This window comes from Stenella coeruleoalba (assembly GCF_951394435.1).
Source record: "Stenella coeruleoalba genome assembly, chromosome: 3".
NCBI lineage: Eukaryota > Metazoa > Chordata > Mammalia > Artiodactyla > Delphinidae > Stenella > Stenella coeruleoalba.
The window spans coordinates 147,280,585-147,308,092 of record NC_137148.1 but is presented as its reverse complement, the minus strand read 5'-3'; the positions used below and the strand labels follow the sequence as shown (position 1 = coordinate 147,308,092).

The 27,508-nt window shown below is 36.8% G+C and overlaps 1 protein-coding gene and 1 pseudogene across 8 annotated transcripts in view; one reads left to right on the top strand and one right to left on the bottom strand.

Annotated features, from left to right (window-relative positions):
* The window catches only part of FBXW11 (F-box and WD repeat domain containing 11), a 133,233-nt gene that overhangs the window by 55,871 nt on the left and 49,854 nt on the right, over positions 1–27,508 (top strand). The window lies entirely within an intron of this gene.
* LOC307184159 (heterogeneous nuclear ribonucleoproteins A2/B1-like) lies at positions 778–5,178 on the bottom strand (annotated as a pseudogene). The gene has a single exon. The product of its transcript is annotated as a heterogeneous nuclear ribonucleoproteins A2/B1-like (transcript).

Genomic DNA, 27,508 nt, shown 5'->3' with positions numbered 1-27,508 from the left:
ACTTGTCTGGTTCCACAAGAAGCTTTTTATGTGATACTGGGGTGGTTTGTTTTTTGTTTTTTGTTTTTTGTTTTTTTTTTTTTGGTGGTACGTGGGCCTCTCACTGCTGTGGCCTCTCCCGTTGCGGAGCACAGGCTCCGGACGCGCAGGCTCAGCGGCCACGGCTCACGGACCCAGCCGCTCCGCGGCATGTGGGATCTTCCCGGACCGGGGCACGAACCCACATCCCCTGCATCGGCAGGCGGACTCTCAACCACTGCGCCACCAGGGAAGCCCTATACTGGGGTGTTTTAAAATTATAAATTAGGCTGAACTGTTATCTTTATAATGTTGAGTTGTCTTATCCAAGAACTAATTTTGAAGAAGAGAATAGAGAAACTTATCAAAGAACCAAGCCACAAAAATGCATCAGACCAACATGGTTTCACAGGGGAATTCTGCCAAATCTTCAAAGCATGTGTAGGCCAGAAGCTTCATAAATTGCTTCATAGCATTGATTTTGGAAAAAAAACAGTTCTTCTGGGGGGAGTTATTTCTAGTTTTATATCTATATAAAGATATCAGAGGCTATTATTTTATATATTTTTATTATTATTTTATATATTTTATATCTATATAAAGATATCAGAGGCTATTATTATCTGATTTTTTTTCTATTGTAGAACTTATTTCTTTGTGATCAAATATATGATGAGTCTTCATAAATTTTTCATGTGTGCCTGAAAAACAGATTAGTCTCTATTTACAGGGTGTAAAGTTTGATGTCTTTAATATTTGCTGTACCTTCTTGATTATGTTTATTCTTCTGAACTTTATATTTTGGTCCTCTTGATCTGCTTTGTATTGGGAGTAGTGTGTGTTAGTGTATTTTTAATCCATGTCTCTTTGCATATCTTTTAGTTTCTTTTCATGATGTGTTGTTTTCTTTGCTCTTTTATTTTTGAAATTTTTGTTTAAACTTAGAAAGGTGTATATTTTTGTTCTATTGATTACCCTTTACTTACAACTTTTAAAATGCTTGTAATTCTTGGGATTTTATTTAATATTTTATTAACAAGTTTATCCTTTTAATGAAATTCTTTAACTGCCACCTGTTCACTATACAACAGTCAGGACTTGTTCTTTCCTCTTCTGGTCCCTTCTCCTTTTAAGCTGCATTATTTCTACTTTTCAGAATGTATCATATATTCTTCAACCCTCATCATCTTCATCTTTGTTTTATTCTTATATCCATACTGTAATTATTTTATTTTATATATTTTTTTTACTGTAATTATTTTAAAATGTTTACCATTAATCTTTTTGCTAAAGTGTTCTGAGTCATCTCTTGGTTGCTCAAGGATACAGAATTCCCTGACCTGTTACCTGTTTGAAACTATTTTCCTATTGTCTTTGGTTAGAAAATCTTTACCGTACACTTCCTTTTCTACCGTTTTTGGAAAATGCTGTCCCACTGATACGTTGCTTGGTACATTGTTTTTAAGATATTTGATGCCAGTCTAATTCATACTCTTTCTCTTGTAAGTTTTCTTTTAATTTAAAAAAAATTTTGGACTGGAGACTGAGAAATCTTTTCTTTATCTTAAAGTCTAATAATTTTACTAGGGTATCTCTAGGAGTTCAGTGCTGTGGGCCAATTTTCCCTAGTATCTGAAGACCCTGTTAACATGCAGTTCAGATTTCCTTTTATTTCTGGAAAGTTTTCTTGAATTATAGTGTTACTGAACCAAACTTGGGTCCACCCACCTGCACGCAGTAAAGCCAGTCTGTTGACACCAGGTTATGGTGAAAGAAAGTGCAGCGTTTATTGCAGGGCACGAAGCAAGGAGTCCAGGACAGCTAGTACTCAAAACACCTGAACTCCCCAGTGGGTTTCAGGAAAACCCTTTTAAAGGCAAGATGAGGGAGAGGAGTCCCCGGGTATGTGGTCAGCTCATGCATAGTTCTTTGGTTGATGGTGAGGTAACAGGGCCGTGTCACAGGGGTGAACATTATCAGTTCTTAGCCTCTAGTAGGCCTGTGGAGGCTGTGTGCTCATGGTCAGCAACTAGTTAACGCTTTGCATTTGGTGGGCATTTTAACATCTGTAAGACAGCTCGGGAAATGATACTAGCTAGTATCTAGGTACTTCAGACAGAGGCTAAAGCAGAGGATATTGGGGAGGGGTCTGTCCCTGAAAGCCTTCCTCTTTTTCTTCGATTTCAGCTACTTCTCTGTCCTGTTTTGTTTCTTTCTTTATCTCACTTTCATTCTCTTAGATTATTTTCCTGCTTTTCTTTAATGCCTATTATTACATTTTTCATTTGAGCTTATCATTTTGGGGGCATTGTAATTTACTTTCATTTCTATTATAATCTTGTTTTTATTTCTTTACTGAGTTAAATCTTGTTTCATTTCTTTCTGCTTTTGGTATGTTTTCCTTCTTGAGTTTTGACATTCTGATTCAAGGCATTTAAAAAATAACATCATATATTTGTTTCAGCATATTGAGTTCAGTTTGGAGTACTCTTTTCAGGCACATTCCATAAGCGCAATATGCCATAATGCACTAAGGCATACGTAGTATATAATAAGTTTACTTTTCTTATGTATAACTAGAATGATAGTATCTATGTACTATCCCTAGGAAAATCAAGTGAACAATTACCAAAATCACTCTCAGTAGGGCTTAATTATCTTGTAGAACCTCAGTTAGGAGAGACTGATTTGAGGTTTTCATTTTCTTCTGCCCCTCCCTGTCCTTTCTTCTTTTATTTGTGGGGATTTCATTAGCTGAATTTTTGTGTGTGTGTAGATGAAGATTTGCTTATGTCACTTCATATTGGGGGGCAGGACTGGCAGTTTGAGGTTAATTTTATGAGTCCTAGTTTAAGAACATCTTCTGTCAGTGTAACAAAACATAGTTTCTTTCTTTGTTTTTTTTTTTTTGGCTGCGCCACACAGCATGTGGGATCTTATTTCCCAGACCAGGGATCGAACCCGTGTCCCCTTCAATGGAAGCACGGAGTCTTAACGACTGGACTGCCAGGGAAATCCCCAAAACATAGTTTCTTTACTGGGTGTCTTGTTTTGGGGTGGGGAGCAGGAGATCGAGGAGGAAGGGCTTTGTTTGCATCCTTTGAATGTTTCAAAAAATTCTTTAATCTTGCAGGATCTTAAAATATCTCCCCTGCCATTTCTTCTTCCCTTAATTGTATGGTTTCCAAAAGACAACTGGCTTTTCCTTTCCTTTTTTTTTTTTCTAAAATTAATAAACTTAATTTTTTAGAGCAGTTTTATCCTGGAACTGAGTGGAAAATATAGACGGTTCCCAGTTCCCATCTCTCTGTCTTTTTTTTTTCCTTTAGAATTATTTTATGAAATCGTAAAGGTACAACAGCTTCTTAACTCTACACACGGACTTAAATTTTTTTTAAAGGATAAATGTTATGTCTTATTACACCATGATCCTGGCTAGTAGCTTTTCAAAACGTTGAGAAAAATCTTAAAAAAGGTTTCACATGTTACCTGAAACTTACAAATTTAACGTTATCAAAGAAGGAATGCTTCTATACTCTTAAAAAGACCACTAGAAAGAAACAACAATTAAAAAGCTAAGAAACTGTCTCAAAGGTGTTTTTTTTTTTTTTTACAATCCTTCCTGTACAGTGAGGTAATGTTATTAAATAATCCAATCCATTCACAAAATGGTTCTCTGCATCTGCTCTGGTGTCTTCTGCCATATCACTGCGTATTTATGCATGGCTGAGAAAAGAGTTTCCTTAACATTGTTAGTTCGGTAACCTGAATCTGTTCTGCTACCTCTGGGCTCTCATCCTCTCCTATTTATACAGTGAAGCCCATGGTAAATAGGAAGAAGCTCAATATTGGCTTCTCCCTCCATAACCCCCACTTCCTCCACCATATGGTCCCCCATGTTCCTGCTACCACCAAAGTCTCAACTCTTCATAGTTAGAAGGTTGCTGGTTATAATTTCCACTTCCATAATTTCCTCCTCCATAGTTGTCATAACCACCTCCGTAGCCCCCACCCTGGTTGCCATATCCAGGTCCTCCACCACCATATCCTCCTCTTTCTCCTCCATAACCAGGGCTACCTTCAAAATTCCCACCTCCGGGCCCTCCTCCATACCCATTATAGCCATCCCCAAATCCACAACTACTTCCATATCCATCAGATCCTCCTCTGAAGTTACTTCCTGGTCCTGGTCCAAAATTTCTGCCACCATCACCACGAGAATCTCCAGAACCAAAGTGGCCTCCTCTTCCACTTCTAGAACTTTGGACTTCTTGCATTTCTTGTCTAGACAAAGAAAGCCTTTCTTACTTCTGCATTATGACCATTGATAGTATGGTATTTCTGCGACACAGTCTTATCCACAGGATCACAGTCATCAAAAGTAACAAACCCAAAGCCTCTTTTTTTTCCAGACTGCCTATCCGTAATTATCTCAATGGTCTCAATTTTTCCATATTCCTCAAAGTAATCTCTAAGATGATGTTCCTCAGTATCTTCTTTAATTCCATCTACAGATAGCTTCTTCACAGTGACATGAGCCCCTGGCTTTCCAGAGTCCTCTCTTGCAACAGCACGTTTTGGCTCAACTACTGTCCCGTCAATTGAATGAGGTCTTGCAGCCATGGCGGCATCAACCTCAGCCATGGATGAAAAAGTTACAAAACCAAATCCTCTTGATCTTTTGCTTGCAGGATCCCTCATTACCACACAGTCTGTAAGTTTTCCCCATTGCTCGTAGTAGTTCCTCATACTTTCTTCTGTAGTTTCAAAGCTCAAGCCACAATAAAGAGTTTACGGAATTGTTCCTTTTCTCTCTCCATCGCGGACTCAGTTGCTTCAGCGCGATTGGCCGCAGCCGAGCGAGATGAGAGAGATCTCCGCGGACGAACACGAACCGGACGCATTCTGGCGCTCTAGTGAGAACTGCCGCAGCTCGGGAAACAGCATCGCTAAGAGCACCTCCACTCGCGACGCGGTGCTGCTGCCACTGCCGCTTGAGCCACTGCCGCCACTTTTCTAGAACCTTCCCCCGACTAACGCATCTTCCCTACCTCAGGCTGTTGCGTACCCATATATCTCTTGTCCTTACACAGGCGCAACCTCCCCCACTATTGACATCCTGCACCCGAGTGGTATATTTGTTACAATCCATGGACCTACATCATCATCGGTTTTGACACATGTATAACAACATGAATCTACCATTATAGTGTCATACAGAATAGTTGCACTGCCCTAAAAATCCTCTGTGCCCTGCCTATTCTTCCCTCTCTCCTCCTAACCCCTGGCAACCACTATTATTTTTACTGTCTCCATAGTTTTACCTTTTCCAGAATGTCGTATAACGGGAATCGTATAGTATGTAGCCATTTCACATTGGCTTTTTTCACTTAGTAATACTTATCTGAGTTTCCTTCATGTCTTTTTATGGCTTGAAAGCTCCTTTCTGTTTAGTGCCAAATAATATTTTATTGTCTGGCTATATCACAGTTTATCCATTCACCTACGGAAGGACATCCTGGTTGCTTCCAAATTTTGGCTATTATCAATAAAGCCACTGTAAACATCACTGAGCAGGTTTTTGTGTGGACATAAATTTTCAATTTATTTGGGTAAATACCGAAAAGCGTGATTGCTGGATTGGATAAGAGTATGTTTAGTTTTGTAAGAAACTTCTGAATTTCCAAAGTAGCTGTACCATTTTGCATTCCCATAAGTAGTGAATGAGAATTCCTGTTGCTCCATATCCTCACCAGCATTTGGTGTTGTCCATGTTTTGTATTTTGGCCATTCTGATAGGTGTGTAGTGGTATCTATTGTTTTAATTTGATATATGATGACATATGAAGTGAACATCTTTTCATATGCTTACTGCCATTTGTATATATTCTTTGGTGAGGTGTCCGTTCATGTCTTGCCCATTTAAAAATTTGCGTTGTTCATCTTATTATTAAGTTTTAAGGGTTTTTTTTTGTATTATTTTGGCTAACATCCTTTATCAGATTTGTCTTTTGAAAATATTTTCTTCAGATCTGTGGCTTCTCTCTCTCTCTCTTTTTTTTTTAAATTCTCTTTTGATATTGTCTTTCACAGAGCAGAAGTTTTTAATTTTAATGAAGTCCAGCTTGTCAATTATTTCTTTCATGGGCTGTGCCTTTGGTGTTGTATCTAAAAAGTCATCGCTATACCCAAGGTCACCTAGATTTTCTCCTATGTTATTCCAGTACCGTTTGTTGAAAAGATTATCTTTGCTCCATTATATCACCTTTGCTTCTCTGTCAAAGATCAGCTGATTATATGGGTCTGTTTCTGGACTCTCCTGTTTTCTTGATCTGTTTGTCTGTTCTTTCAGCAATACCACACACTATCTTGATTAGTGTTACTTTATAGTAATTCCTGAAGTTAGGAAGTGTCAGTTCTTTGACTTTCTTCTGTTCCTTCAACATTGTGTTCTCTATTCTAGATCTTTTACCTCTTCATGTAAACTTGAGAATTAGCTTGTTTGAGAGTCATAAAATAACTTGCTGGAATTTTGATTGGGATTGCATTGAATATTTAGATCAAGGTGGGAAGAACTGACATCTTGACAATAATGAGTCTTACCATCTATGAACTTGGAATATCTCCTTTATTTCGTTCTTTAATATCTTTCGTCAGAGTTTTATAGTTTTCCTCGTATAGATCTTATGCATATTTTGTTAACTTTATACCTAAATACTTCATTTTGATGGGGTCCTAATGTAAATGGTAATGTATTCTTAATTTTAAATTCCACTTGTTCATTGCTGGTATATATGAAATGTGATTGACTTTATATTAACCTTGCATTCTGCAACCTTGCTACAATTGATTACTAGTTCCAGGAGTTTGGGGGTCATTTTTGTTGTTGTTTTTTCTACATAGATGATGATGGCATCTGTGAACAAAGATAGTTTTCTTCCTTCCCGATATGTATTCTTTTTATTTCCTTGTTGTGTCATATTGCATTAGCTAGGACTCCCACTACAATGTTGAAAAACAGTGATGAGAGGGGACATCCTTGCATTGTTCCTTAGCATGAAAACTTCAAGTTTTTTACCATTAGGTATGATGTCAGCTATGGGTTTTTTGTAGATGTTCTTTATCAAGTTGAAGTGCTCCCTCTGTTTGCCTTTCCTTTTACACTTTTTTTCCTTAAAGAGTGGTGCCTGGAAGACTATTTCTTTGCATCTCGAATCCTCTTTTGAGTCCCAAATTTGTAATCAACTCTGACCTATCAAAACTCTTTCTCAGTATTTTCACACTTAATGGGATTTTATGTCAGTCTTCAGTCTGCTGCTTGTTTCCCTCTTTTTTTTCTTTTGCACAGTTATCCTGGACTACTCTTGCTCTTCATGAAGGCTTATGGTAGGAACATATGGGCATCCTAGGATCTAAGTATTTCTTTTTCTGCTTATTTTCTATTCCTTCTGCTTATGCTGAGGGCTTGAGTTTTGTGTAGCTTCGTTCGTTCTTTTTATTTTTTTTATCCTGTGACTTTGCCAACATTGCATATTCTACTTGTTTTGTTTTGTACACTCTTCAGATTTTCTGTCTAGGTACTCATGCCATCTGGATGCTTTCTGATATTTATGCTTTTTATTTCTTTTCTTGACTTTTTGCACTGGCTATAACTAGTGAAATTTGTATTGAATAGAAGTGTGACAATGGATATTCTGCTTTTGTTTTGAGTACAGTGGAAAGTGTTTCATTTTTGACCATTAAGTATGATATTAGCTATAGGTTTTAAAAGTATATGTCCTTTATCACATTGAGGAAGTTACGTGAGAGTTTTTAATCATGAGTGCGTTTTGAATTTTGTTATATGCCCTAAATGCATCTATTGAAATCATCATATAACTTTTCTTATTCTCTTAATATGGTGTATCACACTGATTTTTTTGAATGTTCAGCTAATCTTTAATTCTGGGAAAGCCCCAGCTGATCATGAGGTATTATCATTTTTATATAATTTTATATTTGATCTGTTAATATTCGGTTGAGGGTATTTTAATCTTTTTACCTGAAGGTAATTGGTCAATACTTCCTTTTTTGATAATGTCTTTTCTCAGGTTTTAGCATTATGATTAGCCTAATAAAATGAATTAACCTCTCTATATCTAAAAAGAGTTTGGGAAAGATTACTGTTATTTCTTCCTTAAATGTTTGATAGTATTTATCAGTAAAGACATTTAGGGCTTGAGTTTGCTTTGTGGGAAAGTTTTTGTTTTTGTGTAGCAATTAATTTTTTTTAAAAACTAACTTTTTTCATGTGTAGTTTATATATAATAAAATTCACCAATTTTAAGTTTCCAGTTCAGATGAATGTAGTATAATATCTACAACAATCATGTACTGGTCTTTTTTTTTCTTTTTCTTGTGATATTGATAGGTTTTTTTTCGAATTTTATTTATTTTCTTATACAGGTTCTTATTAGCCATCCATTTTATACACATCAGTGTATACATGTCAATCCCAATCTCCCAATTCATCATACCCCAACCGCCCCCCACCGCTTTACCCCCCTTGGTGCCCATACGTTTGTTCTCTACATCTGTGTCTCAATTTCTGCTGCAAAACGGTTCATCTGTACCATTTTTCTAGATTCCACATATATACGTTAATATATGATATTTGTTTTTCTCTTTCTGACTTACTTCACTCTGTATGACAGTCTCTAGATCCATCCACCTCTTACAAATGACCCCATTTTGTTCCTTTTTATGACTAAGTAATATTCCATTGTATATATGTACCACACCTTCTTTATCCATTCGTCTGTCGATGGGCATTTAGGTTGCTTCCATGATGTGGCTATTGTAAATAGTGCTGCAGTGAACATTGGGGTGCATGTGTCTTTTTGAATTATGGTTTTCCCTGGGTATATGCCCAGTAGTGTGATTGCTGAGTCATATGGTAATTCTGTGTTTAGTTTTTTGTTGTTGTTGCGGTATGCAGGCCTCTCACGGTTGTGGCGTCTCCCTTTGCGGAGCACAGGCTCCGGACGCGCAAGCTCAGCGGCCATGGCTCATGGGCCTAGCCGCTCCGCGGCATGTGGGATCTTCCCAGACCAGGGCACGAACCCGTGTCCCCTGCATCGGCAGTCGAACTCTCAACCACTGCGCTACCAGGGAAGCCCTATGTTTAGTTTTTTTAAGGAACCTCCATACTGTTCTCCATAGCGGCTGTATCAACTTACATTCCCACCAACAATGCAAGAGGGTTCCCTTTTCTCCACACCCTCTCCAGCATTTGTTGTTTGTAGATTTTCTGATGATGCCCATTCTAACTAGTGTAACGTGATACCTCATTGTAGTTTTGATTTGCATTTCTCTAATAATTAGTGGTGTTGAGCAGCTTTTCATGTGCTTCTTGGCCATCTGTATGTCTTCTTTGGAGAGATGTCTATTTAAGTCTTCTGCCCATTTTTGGATTGGGTTGTTTGTTTTTTTAATATTGAGCTGCATGAGCTGTTTATATATTTTGGAGATTAATCCTTTGTCCATTGATTCATTTGCAAATATTTTTTCCCATTCTGAGGATTGTCTTTTTGTCTTGTTTATGGTTTCCTTAGCTGTGCAAAAACTTTGAAATTTCATTAGGTCCCATTTGTTTATTTTTGTTTTTATTTCCATTACTCTAGGAAGTGGACCAAAAAAGATCTGGCTGTGATTTAGGTCAAAGAGTGTTCTTCCTGTGTTTTCCTCTAAGAGTTTTATAGTATCTTGTCTTACATTTAGGTCTCTAATCCATTTTGAGTATATTTTTGTGTATGGTGTTAGGGAGTGTTCTAATTCCATTCTTTAACATGTAGCTGTCCAGTTTTCCCAGCACCACTTATTGAAGAGACTGTCTTTTCTCCATTGTATATCCTTGCCTCCTTTGTCATAGATTAGTTGACCATAGGTGCGTGGGTTTATCTCTGGGCTTTCTATCCTGTTCCATTGATCTATATTTCTGTTTTTGTGACAGTACCATATTGTCTTGATTACTGTAGCTTCGTAGTATAGTCTGAAGTCAGGGAGTCTGATTCCTCCAGCTCGGTTTTTTTCCCTCAAGACCACTTTGGCTATTTGGGGTCTTTTGTATCTCCATACAAATTTTAAGATTTTTTGTTCTACTTCTGTAAAAAAATGCCATTGGTAATTTGATAGGGATTGCATTGAATCTGTAGATTGCTTTGGGTAGTACAGTCATTTTCACAATATTGATTCTTCCAATCCAAGAACTTGGTATATCTCTCCATCTGTTTATATCATCTTTAATTTCTTTCATCAGTGTCTTATAGTTTTCTGCATACAGGTCTTTTGTTTCCCTAGGTAGGTTTATTCCTAGGTATTTTATTCTTTTTGTTGCAGTGGTAAATGGGAGTGTTTCCTTAATTTCTCCTACAGATTTTTCATCATTAGTGTATAGGAATGCAAGAGACTTCTGTGCATTAATTTTGTATCCTGCAACTTTGCCAGATTCATTGATGAGCTCTAGTAGTTTTCTGGTGGCAGCTTCAGGATTCTCTGTGTATAGTATCATGTCATCCACAAACAGTGACAGTTTTACTTCTTCTTTTACAATTTGTAGTCCTTTTATTTCTTTTTCTTCTCTGATTGCCATGGCTAGGACTTCCAAAACTATGTTGAATCATTGTGGCAAGAGTGGACATCCTTGTCTTGTTCCTGATCTTAGAGGAAATGCTTTCAGTTTTTCACCATTGAGAATGATGTTTGCTGTGGGTTTGTTGTATATGGCCTTTATTATGTTGAGGTAGGTTCCCTCTATGCCCACTTTCTGGAGAGTTTTTATCATAAATGGGTGTTGACTTTTGTCAAAAGCTTTTTCTCCATCTATTGAGATGATCATATGGTTTTTCTTCTTCAATTTGTTAATATAGTGTATCACATTGATTGATTTCTGTATATTGATTGATTTATTGATTGATATATTGATTGATTTCTGTATATTGCGTCCCTGGGATAAATCTCACTTGATCATGTTGTATGATCCCTTTAATGTGTTGTTGGATTCTGCTTGCTAGTATTTTGTTGAGGATTTTTGCATCAATATTCATCAGTGGTATTGGTCTGTATATTAATTTTTTTGTAGTATCTTTGTCTGGTGTTGCTAGCAGGGTGATGGTGGCCTCATAGAATGAGTTTGGGAGTGTTCCTTCCTCTGCATTTTTTGGGAAGAGTTTGAGAAGGATGGGTGTTAGCTCTTCTCTAAATGTTTGATAGAATTCACCTGGGAAGCCATCTGGTCCTGGGCTTTTGTTTGTTGGAAGATTTTTAATCACAGTTTCAATTTCATTACTTATGATTGGTCTGTTCATATTTTCTATTTCTTCCTGGTTCAGTCTTGGCAGGTTGTGCATTTCTAAGAATTTGTCCATTTCTTCCAGGTTGTCTGTTTTATTGGCATAGAGTTGCTTGTAGTAGTCTCTTAGGATGCTTTGTATTTCTGCAGTGTCTGTTGTAACTTCTCCTTTTTCATTTCTAATTTTATTGATTTGAGTCCTCTCTCTCTTTTTCTTGATGAGTCTGGCTAATGGTTTATCAATTTTGTTTATCTTCTCAAAGAACCAGCTTTTAGTTTTATTGATCTTTGCCATTATTTTCTTTGTTTCTATTTCATTTATTTCTGCTCTGCTCTTTATGATTTCTGCTAACTTTGGGTTTTGTTTGTTCTTCCTTCTCTAGTTCCTTTAGGTGTAAGGTTAGATTGTTTATTTGAGATTTTTCTTGTTTCTTGGGGTAGGCTTGTATAGCTATAAACTTACGTCTTAGAACTGCTTTTGCCGCATCCCATAGCTTTTGGATCATTGTGTTTTCATTGTCATTTGTCTCTAGGTATTTTTTGATTTCTTCTTTGGTATCTTCAGTGATCTCTTGGTTATTTAATCACGTATTGTTTAGCCTCCGTGTGTTTCTGTTTTTTACGTTTTTTTCCCTGTGATTCATTTCTTTTTTTTTTTTTTTTTGGAAGATGTTGGGGGTAGGAGTTTATTAATTAATTTATTTTTTGCTGTGTTGCATCTTCACTTCTGTGCAAGGGCTTTCTCTAGTTGTGGCAAGCAGGGGCCACTCTTCATCGCGGTGCGTGGGCCTCTCACTGTGGCAGCCTCTCTTGTTGCAGAGCACAGGCTCCAGACGTGCAGGCTCAGTAATTGTGGCTCATGGGCCCAGTTGCTCCGCGCCATGTGGGATCCTCCCAGACCAGGACTCGAACCCGTGTCCCCTGCATTAGCAGGCAGATTCTCAACGACACTGCGCCACCAGGGAAGCCCCCCTGTAATTCATTTCTAATTTCATAGCGTTATGGTCAGAAAAGATGTTTGATATGATTTCAGTTTTCTTAAATTTACTGAGGCTTGATTTGTGACCCAAGATGTGATCTATCCTGGAGAATGTTCTGTGCGCACTGGAGAAGAAAGTGTAATCTGTTGTTTTTGGATGGAATGTCCTATAAATATCAATTAAATCTATCTGGTCTATTGTGTCATTTAAAGCTTGTGTTTCCTTATTTATTTTCATTTTGGATGATCTGTCCATTGGTGTAAGTGAGGTGTTAAAATCCCCCACTATTATTGTGTTACTGTCGATTTCCTCCTTGATAGCTGTTAGCAGTTGCCTTATGTATTGAGGTGCTCCTATGTTGGGTGCATATATATTTATAATTGTTATATCTTCTTGGATTGATCCCTTGATCATTATGTAGTCTCCTTCTTTATCTCTTGTAACATTCTTCATTTTAAAGTCTATTTTATCTGATATGAGTATTGCTCCTCCAGCTCTTTTTTTGATTTCCATTTGCATGGAATATCTTTTTCCATCCCCTCACTTTCAGTCTGTATGTGTCCCTAGGTCTGAAGTGGGTCTCTTGTAGACAGCATATATATGGGTCTTGTTTTTGTATTCATTCAGCAAGCCCGTGTCTTTTGGTCGAAGCATTTAATCCATTCACTTTTAAGGTAATTATCGATATGTATGTTCCTATGACCATTTTCTTAAATTGTTTTGGATTTGTTTTTGTAGGTCCTTTTCTTCTCTTGTGTTTACCACTTAGAGAAGTTCCTTTAGCATTTGTTGTAGAGCTGGTTGGGTGGTGCAGAATTCTCTCAGCTTTTGCTTGTCTGTAAAGCTTTTGATTTCTCCATCGAATCTGAATGAGACCCTTGCCAGGTAGAGTAATCTTGGTTGTAGGTTCTTCCCTTTCATCACTTTAAATATATCATGCCACTCCCTTCTGACTTGTAGAGTTTCTGCTGAGAAATAAGCTGTTAACCTTATGGGAGTTCCCTTGTACGTTTTTTGTCGTTTACCCCTTGCTGCTTTCAATAATTTTTCTTTGTCTTTAATTTTTGCCAGTTTGATTACTGTGTGTCTCAGCGTGTTTCTCCTTGGGTTTATTCTGTATGGGACTCTGCACTTCCTGGACTTGGGTGGCTATTTCCTTTCCCATATTAGGGAAGTTTTCAACTATAATCTCTTCAAATGTTTTCTCAGGTCCTTTCTCTCTCTCTTCTCCTTCTGGGACCCCTATAATGCAAATGTTGTTGAGTTTAATGTTGTCCCAGAGGTCTCTTAGGCTGTCTTCATTTCTTTTCATTCTTTTTTCTTTATTCTGTTCTGCAGCAGTGAATTCCACCATTCTGTCTTCCAGATCACTTATCCGTTCTTCTGCCTCAGTTATTCTGCTATTGATTCCTTCTAGTGTGTTTCTCATTTCAGTTATTGTATTATTCATCTTTGTTTGTGTGTTCTTTAATTCTTCTAGATCTTTGTTAAACATTTCTTGCATCTTCTTGATCTTTGCCTCCATTCTTTTTCCGAGGTCCTGGATCATCTTCACTATCATTATTCTGAATTCTTTTTCTGGAAGGTTGCCTATCTCCACTTCATTTAGTTCTTCTAGGGTTTTATCTTGTTCCTTCATCTGGTACATATCCCTCTGCCTTTTCATCTGGTCTGTCTTTTTGTGAATGTGGTTTTTGCTCCACAGGCTGGAAGATTGTAGTTCTTCTTGCTTCTGCTGTCTGCCCTCTGGTGGATGAGGCTATCTAAGAGGCTTGTGCAAGTTTCCTGATGGAAGGGACTGGTCATTGGTAGATGTTTGTTATCAAGGTAATCTGACCTCAAAATACAGTTGGGGGGCTTCCCTGGTGGTGCAGTGGTTGAGAGTTCGCCTGCCGATGCAGGGGTCACGGGTTCGTGCCCCGGTCCGGGAAGATTCCACATGCCGCGGAGCAGGTAGGCCCGTGAGCCATGGCCGCTGAGCCTGCACGTCCGGAACCTGTGCTCTGCAACGGGAGAGGCCACAACTGTGAGAGGCCCGCATACCGCAAAAAACAAACAAAATATATATATAGTTGGGGATGTTCCCTTTTCATCTGCTTTTTGGAAGAGTTTATATAGAATTGATACTATTTCTTCCTTAAATACTAAGTAAAATTCACGACTGAAACCAGTTTCTTTGATAGCTATAGGGCTATTGAAGTTTTCCATTTCTTCTTGTGTGAGTATTTGTGTATCTTATAAGGACTTTGTCCCTTTCATCTGAGTTGTGGAATATATTAGTACATATTTGTAATATTCCCTTGTTTTCCTTTAATGTTTATAGGATCTGTATTCATGTTCCCACTTTTATTTTTGAGATTGGAAATGATTCTTTTTTGGGGGGGGGGGGTTGCGGTACACGGGCCTCTCACTGTTGGGGCCTCTCCCGTTGCGGAGCACAGGCTCTGGACGCGCAGGCTCAGCGGCCATGGCTCACAGGCCCAGCCGCTCCGCGGCATGTGGGATCTTCCCGGACCGGGGCACGAACCCGTGTCCCCAACCCGTGTCCCCTGCATCGGCAGGCAGACTCTCAACCACTGCGCCACCAGGGAAGCCCGGAAATGATTCTTATACAATTTTCTCCTTATCAGTCTAGCTAGAAGTTTGTCAATTTTGTTGATTGTTTCAAAGACATGACTTTTGGTTTCACTGATTTTTTTCCTTATTGTTTTTCTATTTTCTAGTGTACAAATTTTGGATCTCATCTTTATTATTTCCTTCCAGCTGCTTATTTTGGGTTTAATTCACTAATTTTCTATTTTTTTTATGGTGGAAGCTTAGATTATTGCTTTGAAGACCATTTTTTTCTTTTCTAATACATGCATTTAATGCTGTCAGTCTCTCTAAGCACCACTTTAGTTATATCCCACAATGTTTAATATGTTGAGTTTCCGTTTTCATTTAGTTCACAGTATTTTCTAATTTTCCTTGTGATTTCTTTTTTGACCCATGTGTTGTTTAGTAATGCATTGTTTAATTTCCAAACATTTAGGGATTTTCTATTAGATTAATTTTGGATTAATTCTTTGTCATCTCAGTACATATTTTGCATGATTTCAGTCCTTTTAAATTTATTGAAACCTGTTTTATGGCCTAGAATAGCATTTATCTTGTTGAACGTTTGGTCTGTACTTGGAAAGAATGTGTTCCCTTGTTGGGTAGAGTGCTGTATAAATGTCAGGTTAAGTTAGCTGATGGTGTTATTCACGTCCTCCATATCTTTACTCTTTTCTGTCTACTTGTATGCATAACTAAGAGAGGAGTGTTGAAGTGTCCAAATAAAAATTTGGATTTGTCTTTTTCTCCTTTGAGTATGTTATTGTTTTCTCCCCCACATGTATTTTAAAACTGTTAGCCAAGGGCATATACATTTAGGATCATTATATTGTTTTAATAAATTGATCCCTTTAACATTATGAAAATATGTCACTTCATCCCTGGTTACATTCCTTGTTCTAAAATCTATTTTGTCCAATAATAACATAGCCACTTTAGATGTCCTTTGATTAGTCAGTCATTGGATGTTATTTATCTTTTTCTGTCCTTTTAGGTTTAGCCAATGTTCCTTTGTGTTTAAAATGGGTTTCTTGTAGATAGCATATAGTTATCTCCAATTCCACAATCTCTGTCTTTTAATTGGGGTTTTTTTGACCACTTACATTTAACTAGCTATTAAGATGTTTGGTGTTAAATCTACCCCTGTTATTTGTTTTCTATTTGTCCCACCTGCTCTTTATTCCCTTTTTACACTTTTTTTCTGCCTTCTTTTGGATTTAGTTTTTGAGTGATTCCATTTTCATCTTTACCATTGGCTTATTAGTTAAACCTCTTTTGCTTAATTTTTTTTCTAATGGTTGTTGTATGGTTTACAATTCGTGCCTTTAACTTGTCACAGCCTGTCTTGAAATGATAAGATACTGCTTCACACATGTGGAAGAAAGAACTTACATCTATACATTCAATACTTCCCCTTCCTTCCTCCCCTCCTTGGTGCTATTGTTGTTTTACATTTTATTTCTACAAAGGCTATAAACTCCATGATATGTTGTTATTATTTTTGCTTTAACTACTGAGTCATATGTATGTGTGTAAATGCATAACTTCAGAAGCTGTTTATTTATTTATTTTTAGTGTTGTAGGTCAGTTATACTTAAAAACAAACAAACTTACAGAAAACATGATCAGATTTGTGGTTACCAGAGGCAGGGGTATGGAGAGGGAGAATGTGGTCAAAAGGTACAAACTGCCAGTTATAAGATAAATAAGTACTAGGAATGTAATTATAACATGATTAATATAATTAACACTGCTGTATGTTATATATGAAAGTTGTTAAAAGAGTAAATCCTAAGAGTTCTCGTCACAAGGAAAAAATATTTTTTCTTTTTCCTTTATTTTGTATGAGATGATGGATTTTCACTAAACTTATTGGGGTAATCATTTCATGATGTATATAAGTCAACTCATTATGCTGTACACTTAAACTTACCCATTGCTATATGTCAGTTATATCTCAGTAAAACTGAAAGAAAATATTGGTAAAGTCATTTTCAGTCAACAATTAAAAAGGTTTTTTAAAAATTGTGGTAAAATACACACAGTATACATTTTACCATTTTTAACTTTAAGTATATATAGTTCAGTAACGTTATACAATGTTATGCATTGCAACCAATCTTGAGAACTTTTTCCTATTCATTAAATAACCACTTCTCATTTCCCCTGGCAAAGCAGGAACAGCCATTCTACTTTCTGTTTCTATGACTGACTGCTCTAAATACTGCACATAAGTGGAATCGTACAGTATTTGTCTTTTTATAACTGACTTATTTCACTTAGCATAATGTCCTTAAGATTCATCCATGTTATAGCATGTATAAGAATTTCCTTTCTTCTTAAGGCTGAATAATATTCTATTGCATATTTATACCATATTTTGTTTAGCATTTCATTCTTCAATGGACATTTGGTTTGTTTCCACCTTTTGACTATTGTGAATAATGCTGCTATATGAATATAAGTGTATAAATATTTCTTTGAGACCCTTCTTTTAATTCTTTTGGATATAGACCCAGAAGTGGTCTTGCTGGATCATGTGGTAATTCTATTTTTAATTTTTTGAGGAACCACCATTCAGTTATCCATAGCAGCTATACCATTTTACATTCCTATCAGCAATGTACAAGGGTTCCAGTTTCTCCACATCCTTGTCAGCACTTGTTATTTTCTGATTTTTTGATAGTAGTCATTCTGATAGGTGTGAGGTGATATCTCATAGTGGTTTTGATTGGCATTTCCTTAATCAGTAGTGATGTTGAGTATCTTTTCATAAGCTTTTTGGCCATTAGTATATCTTCTTAGAGAAGTGTCTATTCAAGTCTTTTGCCCATTTTGAATCAGTTTGTTTGTTTGTTTTTGCTGTCTAGTTGTAGGAGTTCTTTATATATTCTGGATCTTAATCCCTTATCAGATATATGACTTGCAAATATTTTTTCCCATTTCGTAGGTTGCCTTTTCACTCTGTTGATTGTACTCTTTGATGCACAGCAGTTTTAAATTTTGATATAGTCTGACTTATGTATTTTTACGTTTGTTGCCTGTGCTTTTGGAGTCATGTGCAAGAAATCATTGCCAAATCCAATGTCATGAAGCCTTTCCTTTATCTTTTCTTCTAAGAGCTTTGTAGTTTTGGCTCTTACATTTGGATCTTTGACCCATTTTGAGTTAATTTTTATATATGTTACCAGGTAAGGGCCCAACTTTATTCTTTGGCATGTGTATATCAGCTTTTCCAATAGTGTTTGTTGAGAAGACTGTTCTTTCCCCATAGAATGATCTTGGTACCTTTGTCAAAGGTCATTTGACTGGGCTTCCTGGTGGCGCAATGGTTGAGAGTCCGCCTGCCGATGCGGGGGACACGGGTTCGTGCCCCAGTCCGGGAGGATCCCACATGCCGCAGAGCGGCTGGGCCCGTGAGCCATGACCACTGAGCCTGCGCATCCGGAGCCTGTGGTCCGCAACGGTAGAGGCCACCACAGTGAGAGGCCAGCGTACCGCAAAAAAAAAAAAAAAAAAAAAAAATCATTTGACCTTGTATGTGAGGATTTATTTCTGGGCTCTCTACTGTAATTGGTCTGTATGTCTGTCTTTATGCCAGTACCATTGCTGTTTCGAGTACTACAGCTTTGTAGTAAGTTTTGAAATCAGAAAGTGTGAGGCTGCCAATGTTGTTTTTCAAGATTACTTTGGCTATTTGGGGTCCCTTGAGATTCTGTATGAATTTTAGGATGGGCTTTCCTATATCTGCAAAACACTGTTGGAATTTTGATAGGGATTGCATTGAATCTGTAGATTGCTTTGGGTAGTATTGTCATCTTAACAATATTAAGTCTTGAAATTCATGGCTAAAAGATGCCTTTCCATTTATTTGTGGTTTGTTTAATATCATTCAGCAGCATTTTGAACTTCTTAGGTAGTCAATCAGATTTTAAAGAAATTAAAAAAGGAAAAAAATTATTTTATAAAAACTGTCATTTTTACCATTTTTCTCTTCATTTATCTCTGCATCCCTTCATTAGAATCAAGTTTTCTTCTGGTTTCATTTTTCTTCTGTCTGAAAATCTTTAACGTTTCTTGTGGTAGGTGAATGAACTAGGTGAATGCAGAGCCCCAGAAGCCATGTGATTGAAGTATATCACGAAGGGGGGAATGCTCAATCTTGTTGATAGGTACAGAAATATGAGCAATGAGAATTGACCATTAGATTTAATAACTTGTCATATGAAGTCTATTCTGATGAAAAGAAATGATTAAACAAAGGAAATTAAATTCTGTTCAGACATCCATTTATTAAATACACATTCTCATGGATTCAGCAATCCTAGGAATTTGATCGAAAGAGGCAATTACTCAAAGTAGGCATGAAGGTTAATTGCAGTGTTGCATGTGACAGTAAAAAGTTTAAATGTTCATTACTTAACCTGATTGAGTAAATAAATTATGTGATGATGTAAACTGTTGGCATTAAAAATGAAAATAAAGGTCTACAGTGACATGGAAAGATATCTATGACATATGTGAAAAGCAGTTCTACTGGAGAGCATGCTTCAGACAGTTTTCTTTTATATATCTATAGTTTTCAACCTGTGTTCCAAAGCAAATGGTTGTCTCCAGATGACAGCACTTTGGTTGAATTTTCATTTTTTAACTTAATTTGGATATTTTCTTTTGTGAAGTGCTCGTATAAGTGTTTCACCTTTTTTCAGGGAGGGTGTGTGTGTGTTTGCTTTCCTTATTGATTTGAAGTGAGGGTTGGTTTGTTTGTTTTTTAAAGTTCTGGATGTATAATCAATCTCTCACTTTGTGGGTTGCCTTTTTTCTTTTAAATTTAATTCCTTAAAAAAATTGAGATAAATTTTGCGTATCATAAAATTCATCCATTTCAAGTATGCAGTTCAGTGTTGTACCATCACCATAAATAAATTTTAGAACATTTTAATCTTTTCAGTCTCTTAATGGTGCTTTCAGTGAAGAGAAATTCCTCATTATAATCCAATTTATCAGATTTTTCTTTCTGGTTAGCAGTTGCTTTGTCCTGTTTAAGAAAGCTTTAGCTATTCCAAGGTCATGAAGATGTTCTGTGGTTTCTTCTAAAAGCTTACCTTTTACATTTAGATCTACAGTCTATCTAGAATAGACTTTTTTCCCCCTTGGTGAGAGAGTGGGGCTCAAAATATAAGGATGTCCGATTGATACGGTCTTTTATTGAAAAGAGCATTTTTTCTCCACTGCACCGAAGTGTTGCCTTAGTGTTCAGTCAAGTGAACTCACATGTGTGGATCTGAGTTTGGATGCTGTTCTGTTGATCAATTTGTCTACTTTTATTCCTATATTAACACTCTCTTTGTTACAATAGCTATATTTTAGATCTTGATATTTCGTAGTGTAAATTCTCTTACTTAGTTCTTCCAGATTGCCTTCACTCTGTATATTTCCATATGAATTTTAAAATCAGCTCATTTTGCTGGGGGCTGGGGTGGGGTGGGTGGGGTGGTGGTAAAGCCTGCTGGAGTTTTGATTGGTATCGTGTTAAATTCATCATCTCTTACTCTTTTAAGTTTTTGGTGGTTTTGGTTTTCTTTCCCCAGTTTTCATTAAATGATATAATCTCTAAAGTGTACTCAATAAGTGGTAGCTACTGTTATTATAAATATTCAGTATAATTCATTGCTTTACAATTTCTTGGGTAGATTTCTTGTTTGAAATCTTTGCTGAGTCTGTTAAGTTACCCTTGAACACAGTAATATGAGAAATGATTGTGATGTGGGATGGTATTTCTCTAGCTTTGCCTGACATCACTGATAGATGCTTTCATGTTTCTTTTAAAATGATTTATAGTAGAAGCAAAAGAGTAAAAATGTTTTTCTGGTGTATTATTCCCCCCCCCCCCCCGAGCAATGTTATGTTGTAGGTACTTTGCACATGTTATTTCTATTCCTGCAACATAGGCAATATTATCCCTGTCCTATAAAAGAGGAAACCGAATCTGAGAGAGAAGTCAAGTGACTTAACCGGAAGTCACAGTTTGTAATTGGCAGAGCCTGGGATTTGCACTGGGGACTCCTGGCTCTGAAGGCCTGCTCTTTACACTTCAGCAGACTGACGCCTTCCGCCATTCTTCACAACTCAGGATCTCTTGGCCATTCTTCTGTTACCACTTCTAAAGCACCTTCTTTTTCTGGCTTCCTTTAGTGCATATGAAACATTTTACAAGTTTTACTTTAAAGTTCTCTCCAAAGTGTTAAGCCCTAGGAAGCATTTAAGTGCATATGCTGCCACTCCTTGTCTGCTTTCTTAGGGAGACCCCAGCAGACTTGTTTCTGTGCTTCTTTTGGACCTTTTTAAACAGTCAAATAATTAATGAGATGTTCTTCTTTTACCTAGGTAAATGAATACTTTGGAGGTGATAAGGGTGACTGCCTTTCTGAAAATAGATTTTATTTCTTGCTACTTTCTGTGAGGACCAGAAATGGTGTTGCATGTTTTTCTTCCCCTACATTTTGAATCCTTGCTCATTGTAGACAGTTTGGAAAATATGGAAAAGGAGTAAGCAGAAACAAAATTACAGTTTTGGCCTTTACAGTTAACAGGAAGATTGTAATAACTATAGATAATATTATTAGTAGATATTTATTATACTTCTCTACTTAAGTAGTGTGTCAGGAATTATTCTAAATGCTAAGAATGCAGAATGTGGGCTTCCCTGGTGGCGCAGTAGTTGAGAATCTGCCTGCCAATGGAGGGGACACGGGTTCGAGCCCTGGTCTGGGAAGATCCCACATGCCGTGGAGCAGCTGGGCCCGTGAGCCACAACTACTGAGCCTGTGCGTCTGGAGCCTGTGCTCCGCAACAAGAGAGGCCGTGATAGTGAGAGGCCCGTGCACCGCGATGAAGAGTGGCCCCCACTTGCCACAACTAGAGAAAGCCCTCGCACAGAAACAAAGACCCAACACAGCCAAAATAAATAAATAAATAAAATTAAAAAGAATACAGAATGAATAAAACAGTCAAACACCTCTGTCCTGTGGAGGTTAAATTTGACTAAAGGAGCCCATATTAAGTGCCAGGATTATCTTTTTAAAATTTTCTGTCGGGGAGGCCCTGTTTTCATTTCAGTTTTATGGATCAGGAAACAGGCATAGAGAGGTCAGATGACATGCAGCAGCATCTGACTCTGCTGGAAGTTTCAGTGACTAGTTTCTCTTTCTTTAAACTAGAGCATATATATCTGGGGTCTTGATGTAGATCTTTTACTCCTTTAAGTTTCATTTTGAAAAAACCACTGTTCATTGTTATTAAAAAGAGATGTGTCTTCAAGGAAAATTTAGATAGGCTATATAAGGAAAAAGAATAAAAATTAGAGATAGTATTGTTAGCATTTTAACACACTTTTTCTAGTTGCTTTTCTAAATAAGTAGATTGATAGATAAATTTTTATTTGTAAAGATGGGGTCGTACAGACATATTTTGACTTGCTTTTTTTTCCATTTAATATAGTTTAGACCATTTTTCATGTCACTGTTCTTTTTAGATAGTATTTCACCAGTTTTAGACAGGTGACAGCAGCCTTCACAGCTTTTGATATATGCATAGCGTTTGTTCTTTTGTTCTACTTCACATATTTTTAAAATCCGCTTTCTTTGAAAAATCAGAAAAGGGAACTATGCGTCACTGCAACTTATGCATCACTGTAAGTTGCCATGAAATAATGGCAACTTACTGAGATAGGTTACTGTAAAAATAAATACCGTTAAAAACAAAACCTATAATGAAATTCTAGCCAGATACTGTTTGTTACAGTAAACTGAACAGGAGACCAGCTCTTTTTGTTAAGAACAGACAGTTGGAGGTATTAGAGAGATATGAAAATATAGTTTGATATAATTAGGAGAACTGAAAGAAAACTGAAAAGGTGGTAAGTTTTGCAGTATGGGATTCATTGTACTCTAATACCTTAACCAGGGGTTTTCAGTGTTTTTACAGTAAGAAATAAAATTTACATCTAGACCTTACATACATGAGTATATGTGTTTATGTGTGTGTAACATATGTGTGTGTATATATGTATTTATGTATGTAATGTATATGTATTATGCTTCAGTAGAAAAGTTTTTTAAAAGAACTTAAATTTTCTCCTGTTGTATCATATACTTAAATGATGTCCGAACCCTCTTGTTAGACATTTACATTGTTTTCTATTTTTCTGTGTTATAAATTGTTGTAGCTACAATTTTGTGTAGGTCTACAATTCCTTAGGATAAATTGCTGTAAGTTAAATTATATCCAGTGTTATGTAGTAATGTTGATAAATATTCTCTGAAAGGTAACAATTTATAATCCTACCAAAGAGCCCAGTTCCTATAAAGTATATAAAAATTAAAGTTACTAATTTGATAGGTGAAAAATTACATCTTTCTTTGTTATGTACATGTTCATTTTGACAGCCATTTAAATTTCTTGTTTTGCAATATTGGTAGTTACTCTGCTTATTTGCCTATTAAAGTATTAATTTTGGTTTCCTAAGTAATTTATAAGAGATCTTTATATGGTAAGTTATTTACCATATGTCAGAATATTTCCCCCAATGTATTTGTCTTTAAAATTTGATTATGAACATTCCTGAGCTAAAAAAATTTTTTAGGCAAATCTAAATTTTATTTCTGTTTGGTAGCTGCTTTTAGTCATTTTATGGTTTTAGAGTTTTTCACACTTGATTCTTTTTATCCATAGTATATATTGGTATGTGACATGAGGTAGCATTTAACTTTTATTTTTAATCCTCTTTCTTAAATGATCCCTTTCTCCCCTATTTGAAGTTCTAACTTCATCATACACAAATTGTAAGTGTAAATGAATCTGTTTCTCGACTTCCTGTTTTGTTTCATTGGTCTTGCTTTGTTAGTACCACACTAATTATTATAGCTTTTAAGAAAAATTTTAATATCTAATAACATAAGCATTCCCCTCTTTTAAAAAAATAATTGGTGGTGAGGAAAGGAAGAAAAACTCTCCTATATTTATTCTTCCAGATACCTTAGTATAATCTTGTCATGTAATGTTAATAGCAGCCAAATACTTGTTAAAAATTTGAGTGGAACTACAGGTTAGGTAAGTTGGAAGGAAACTTACTACATTGGAAATAGCATGTAGCAGTGATTTCAGTCAAACTCCCAATGGATTTAAAATTTTTTATTACTTTTTAGTTTTATTGTAGAAAGAAAACAGTTTGTTTCTACATTTTAGTGTTTGTGTGGAGGAGTAGAAGGTTTCTGATTAAGTTGTGCTTACTGGTGGCTGGAGTCGTTGTATTAAAAAGTCATGTATGTATAGATGTATTTATTCATGGCTTTCTTCCTTCTGAGTTGCAAGAGTGGTATGAGAGATAGGGGCTGCTTTTTTGGACAAGCTTGTCTCTTCTTTTTCCAAATGAATGCTTCTGGCTTTCCATTGATCTCATTTCCCAACAACGTGTTGGTAAGATTTAGGTTTAAGGGGGAAGAATTGTAGGCTAGATTAGGGGCCAAGCTGGCATTTACAATAACAACTCAAAGGTGTTTGGTTTGCCTGTGCCAGTCATTGTTCTGTGTATTTACCTTTGGAATTTATGCAAGTAATAATTGGCAAACTAAATCTAGACTTTTCTGCTTGGCCTACTCTCAAATGTATAATCTCTTCCTGCTTTCTAACTGTATTTGAGATTTCTTTTGTGGCCTAGGATTCTCTATCAGTTTTTTTTTGTTGTTGTTGTTTTTAACGTTCCGTGGAAAATCTTAAGTGTTGTTTGTTGGTTGGTCTGCTTGATCTGTCGAAGATGAAAAGGTGCTTAAAATTTTTTTTAAATATTTCTAACTTTTTTGTACTTTGTGGAATTTTATTCAGTATATAAAAGCACACATTATCCTCTTTATAGATTTTTGCTTTTTAGAGAGTTTTAAAGCTCTTAATGTTATTCAGTGGTTTGACTTGAATATTGCTCTCCTTGCAATAATGACTTTTGCTTTCCTTTTAATTTGAATTTTCCTGTTATGTTTTGCTTATTGCTTTTAGCCTTTCTATGTGTTTTTTGTTATGCTTATTACCCTTGTGGGCAGGGGAATGCCCGGATTCAATTTTGCTTTTTATTTAAAAAGTGCTGGTTACAGCCCATTAAATTGATTTCATAGGCTACAACCAGCAGTTGGAAAACACCTGAGCTGTATTTTTCTGTATAGAAAGTACATTGATTTCTGAGTAGAACAGACCTAGATCTGATCCAGTTACTTATTTCTCTGGTCCTCAATTTCTTCTGTAAAATTGGAATGTCTACTTACATATTTTTTCTGAAGATTAAAAGACAATGTGTGCCTACTGTATAGCACAGGGAACTCTATTCAATATCCTGTGATAAATCATAATGGAAAAGAATATGAAAGAGAATGCATATATATATAACTGAATCACTTTGCTGTACAGCAGAAATTAACACAACATTGTAAGTCAACTGTACTTCAATAAAATAAATTTTTTTAAATGTTAAGAAAAAGACAATATGTGAAACAAGCCTAGTACAGAGACTAAAGTTATCTAATAACATTTTGCACAATGTATCTGTTACCCTTAATTTCTTTTTTTTTTTTTTTTTCTTTTTGCGGTACGCGGGCCTCTCACTGTTGTGGCCTCTCCCGCATCCCCTGCATCGGCAGGCGGACTCTCAATCACTGCGCCACCAGGGAAGCCCTATCCTTAATTTCTTAAATCCAAACATTTAAAAACGCAAGAGAAAAGGGCAAAATGCCCGCATGTTTTCTAGATCCTTTGTAAGGTTTTTGTTTTTGTTTTTGCTTCCTCTCAGGAGTAAAGATGTTTTTGATATGAAAACCTTACATTGTATAAGCATTTCTCATCATGAAAGCCAAAATGCAGAATTTGTAGGATTTTTAAAGTAGGAAATTGATTCCTCTTACATAACTCTTCAAGTAGGGAATTTTCCAAGTGAAATATATTCTGTGTTAGTTGGTGGCACCTACTGGCAAAGATATATCACTGCTTAGAGCCTGCTGTGCTTTTATACAAACTAACCCCATATAACAGACTGGGAAAGATGATGGGAAATAGGAGAGGAATATATTGTGTTTACCAAAGTGGGCATTTCCTTGGCCCTCCCTGCCCACCGCCCCCCCGCAAAGTATTTGTCCAGTGAATTGGGAGGAGGAAGGAATCATGCCATGCTATTGCCCTAGTCCTGTGTTTGCCAGTATGTGCTGAGCTCTTATTAAGAGAATGTGAAAGGGGGGTGGCCATATCCAACAAACTTGGGAAAGCTAGGTTAAACTAACCTAGCCTGATTTTTAAATTATGAGATGTTACAGAGCCTTTAGTATCTTAGTGAAGTATATCATAACCTCTGGGAGTGGAGTTGGGGGAACACTCATGCAGTGCACCACATTTGTCAAACTCAGACCTCAGAACCCTTTTTTCTCTGAACATCTCTTGTGTTACCTGGAATACTCTTTGGAAATTATCCTCTGATCAGGGTAGCTTGAGAGCATCATTTTCCCTTCGGCATCTTCTCCTGAAGGCTTTATAAGAGAAGGAACAGGCATTAGATTCTCATGGTATTTGGTAGTTCTGAAATATCACATATTGGAATGGAGTCTGTCATGACGGTATCAGTGCAATTTCCTTAGGATGGTGGTACTACATGGACCACATCATTTTGCCATAGCAGTGATTTTAAAGCAGACACATACATAAAAATTACCTGGAGAACTTTAAATTAAAGCAAAGCAAAACACGTATACCTAGGCTCCATCCACCCTGGCCACCTATTTGGTCAGACATGCTTTGCTATTTTATTACATTTGGGACACCTTTGAGATCTAATGAAAGCTCTGGATCTTCTTTCTGGAGGACTGTATACACACGAACTTTTGTATATGACTTCATGATATTTATCACCCTCATTCACACCCCCAAGCCCATGGATCTCTAGTAAAGAACTCCTTATATCGAGTTTTCCTGGATAGGCATTGAATGGCAAGCAGGATTTACCCCAGAATTGAGATAACTATGTACTCTATGAATTACTTGACCATGGTACGGTCAGGCTATATTTGAAGAAATCACATACTGTCACAGGGGTTAAAGGAAAAGAAGCCTGAAGAGAAAGAAAGGCCAGGTCTGAGATGGTGGTGATTTTTAGTATATTTTCCTAAGGAAGCGAGTTTAGGAGCTCACACCCCTAGAGCAGTGGCTCTCAAGTGGAGGGGGCAGTTTTGTTGCCCCGAGCCCCCAATCCCCACCCCTGACATTTGGCAATCTGGAGACATTTTTGGTTATCACAGTTAGGGCAGGGGAGGGGGTTGCTACTGGCAACTAGCAGGGAAAAGCCAGGGATGCTGCCTGACATCCTACGTTGTACAGGACAGCCACGCTCCCCCCGCCCCCGCACCACGGAATTAATCTGGCCCCAAATGTCACTAGTACTAAGGTTGATCTGCCCTAGAGTCTAGCTGCTGCTTCCTAGACTGTATCTTCCATTGGTAGTAGGAAGGTCTGCGTTTTTTGTTTGTTTGCATGTGATGTAGGTGTAGGATGAAAGAGA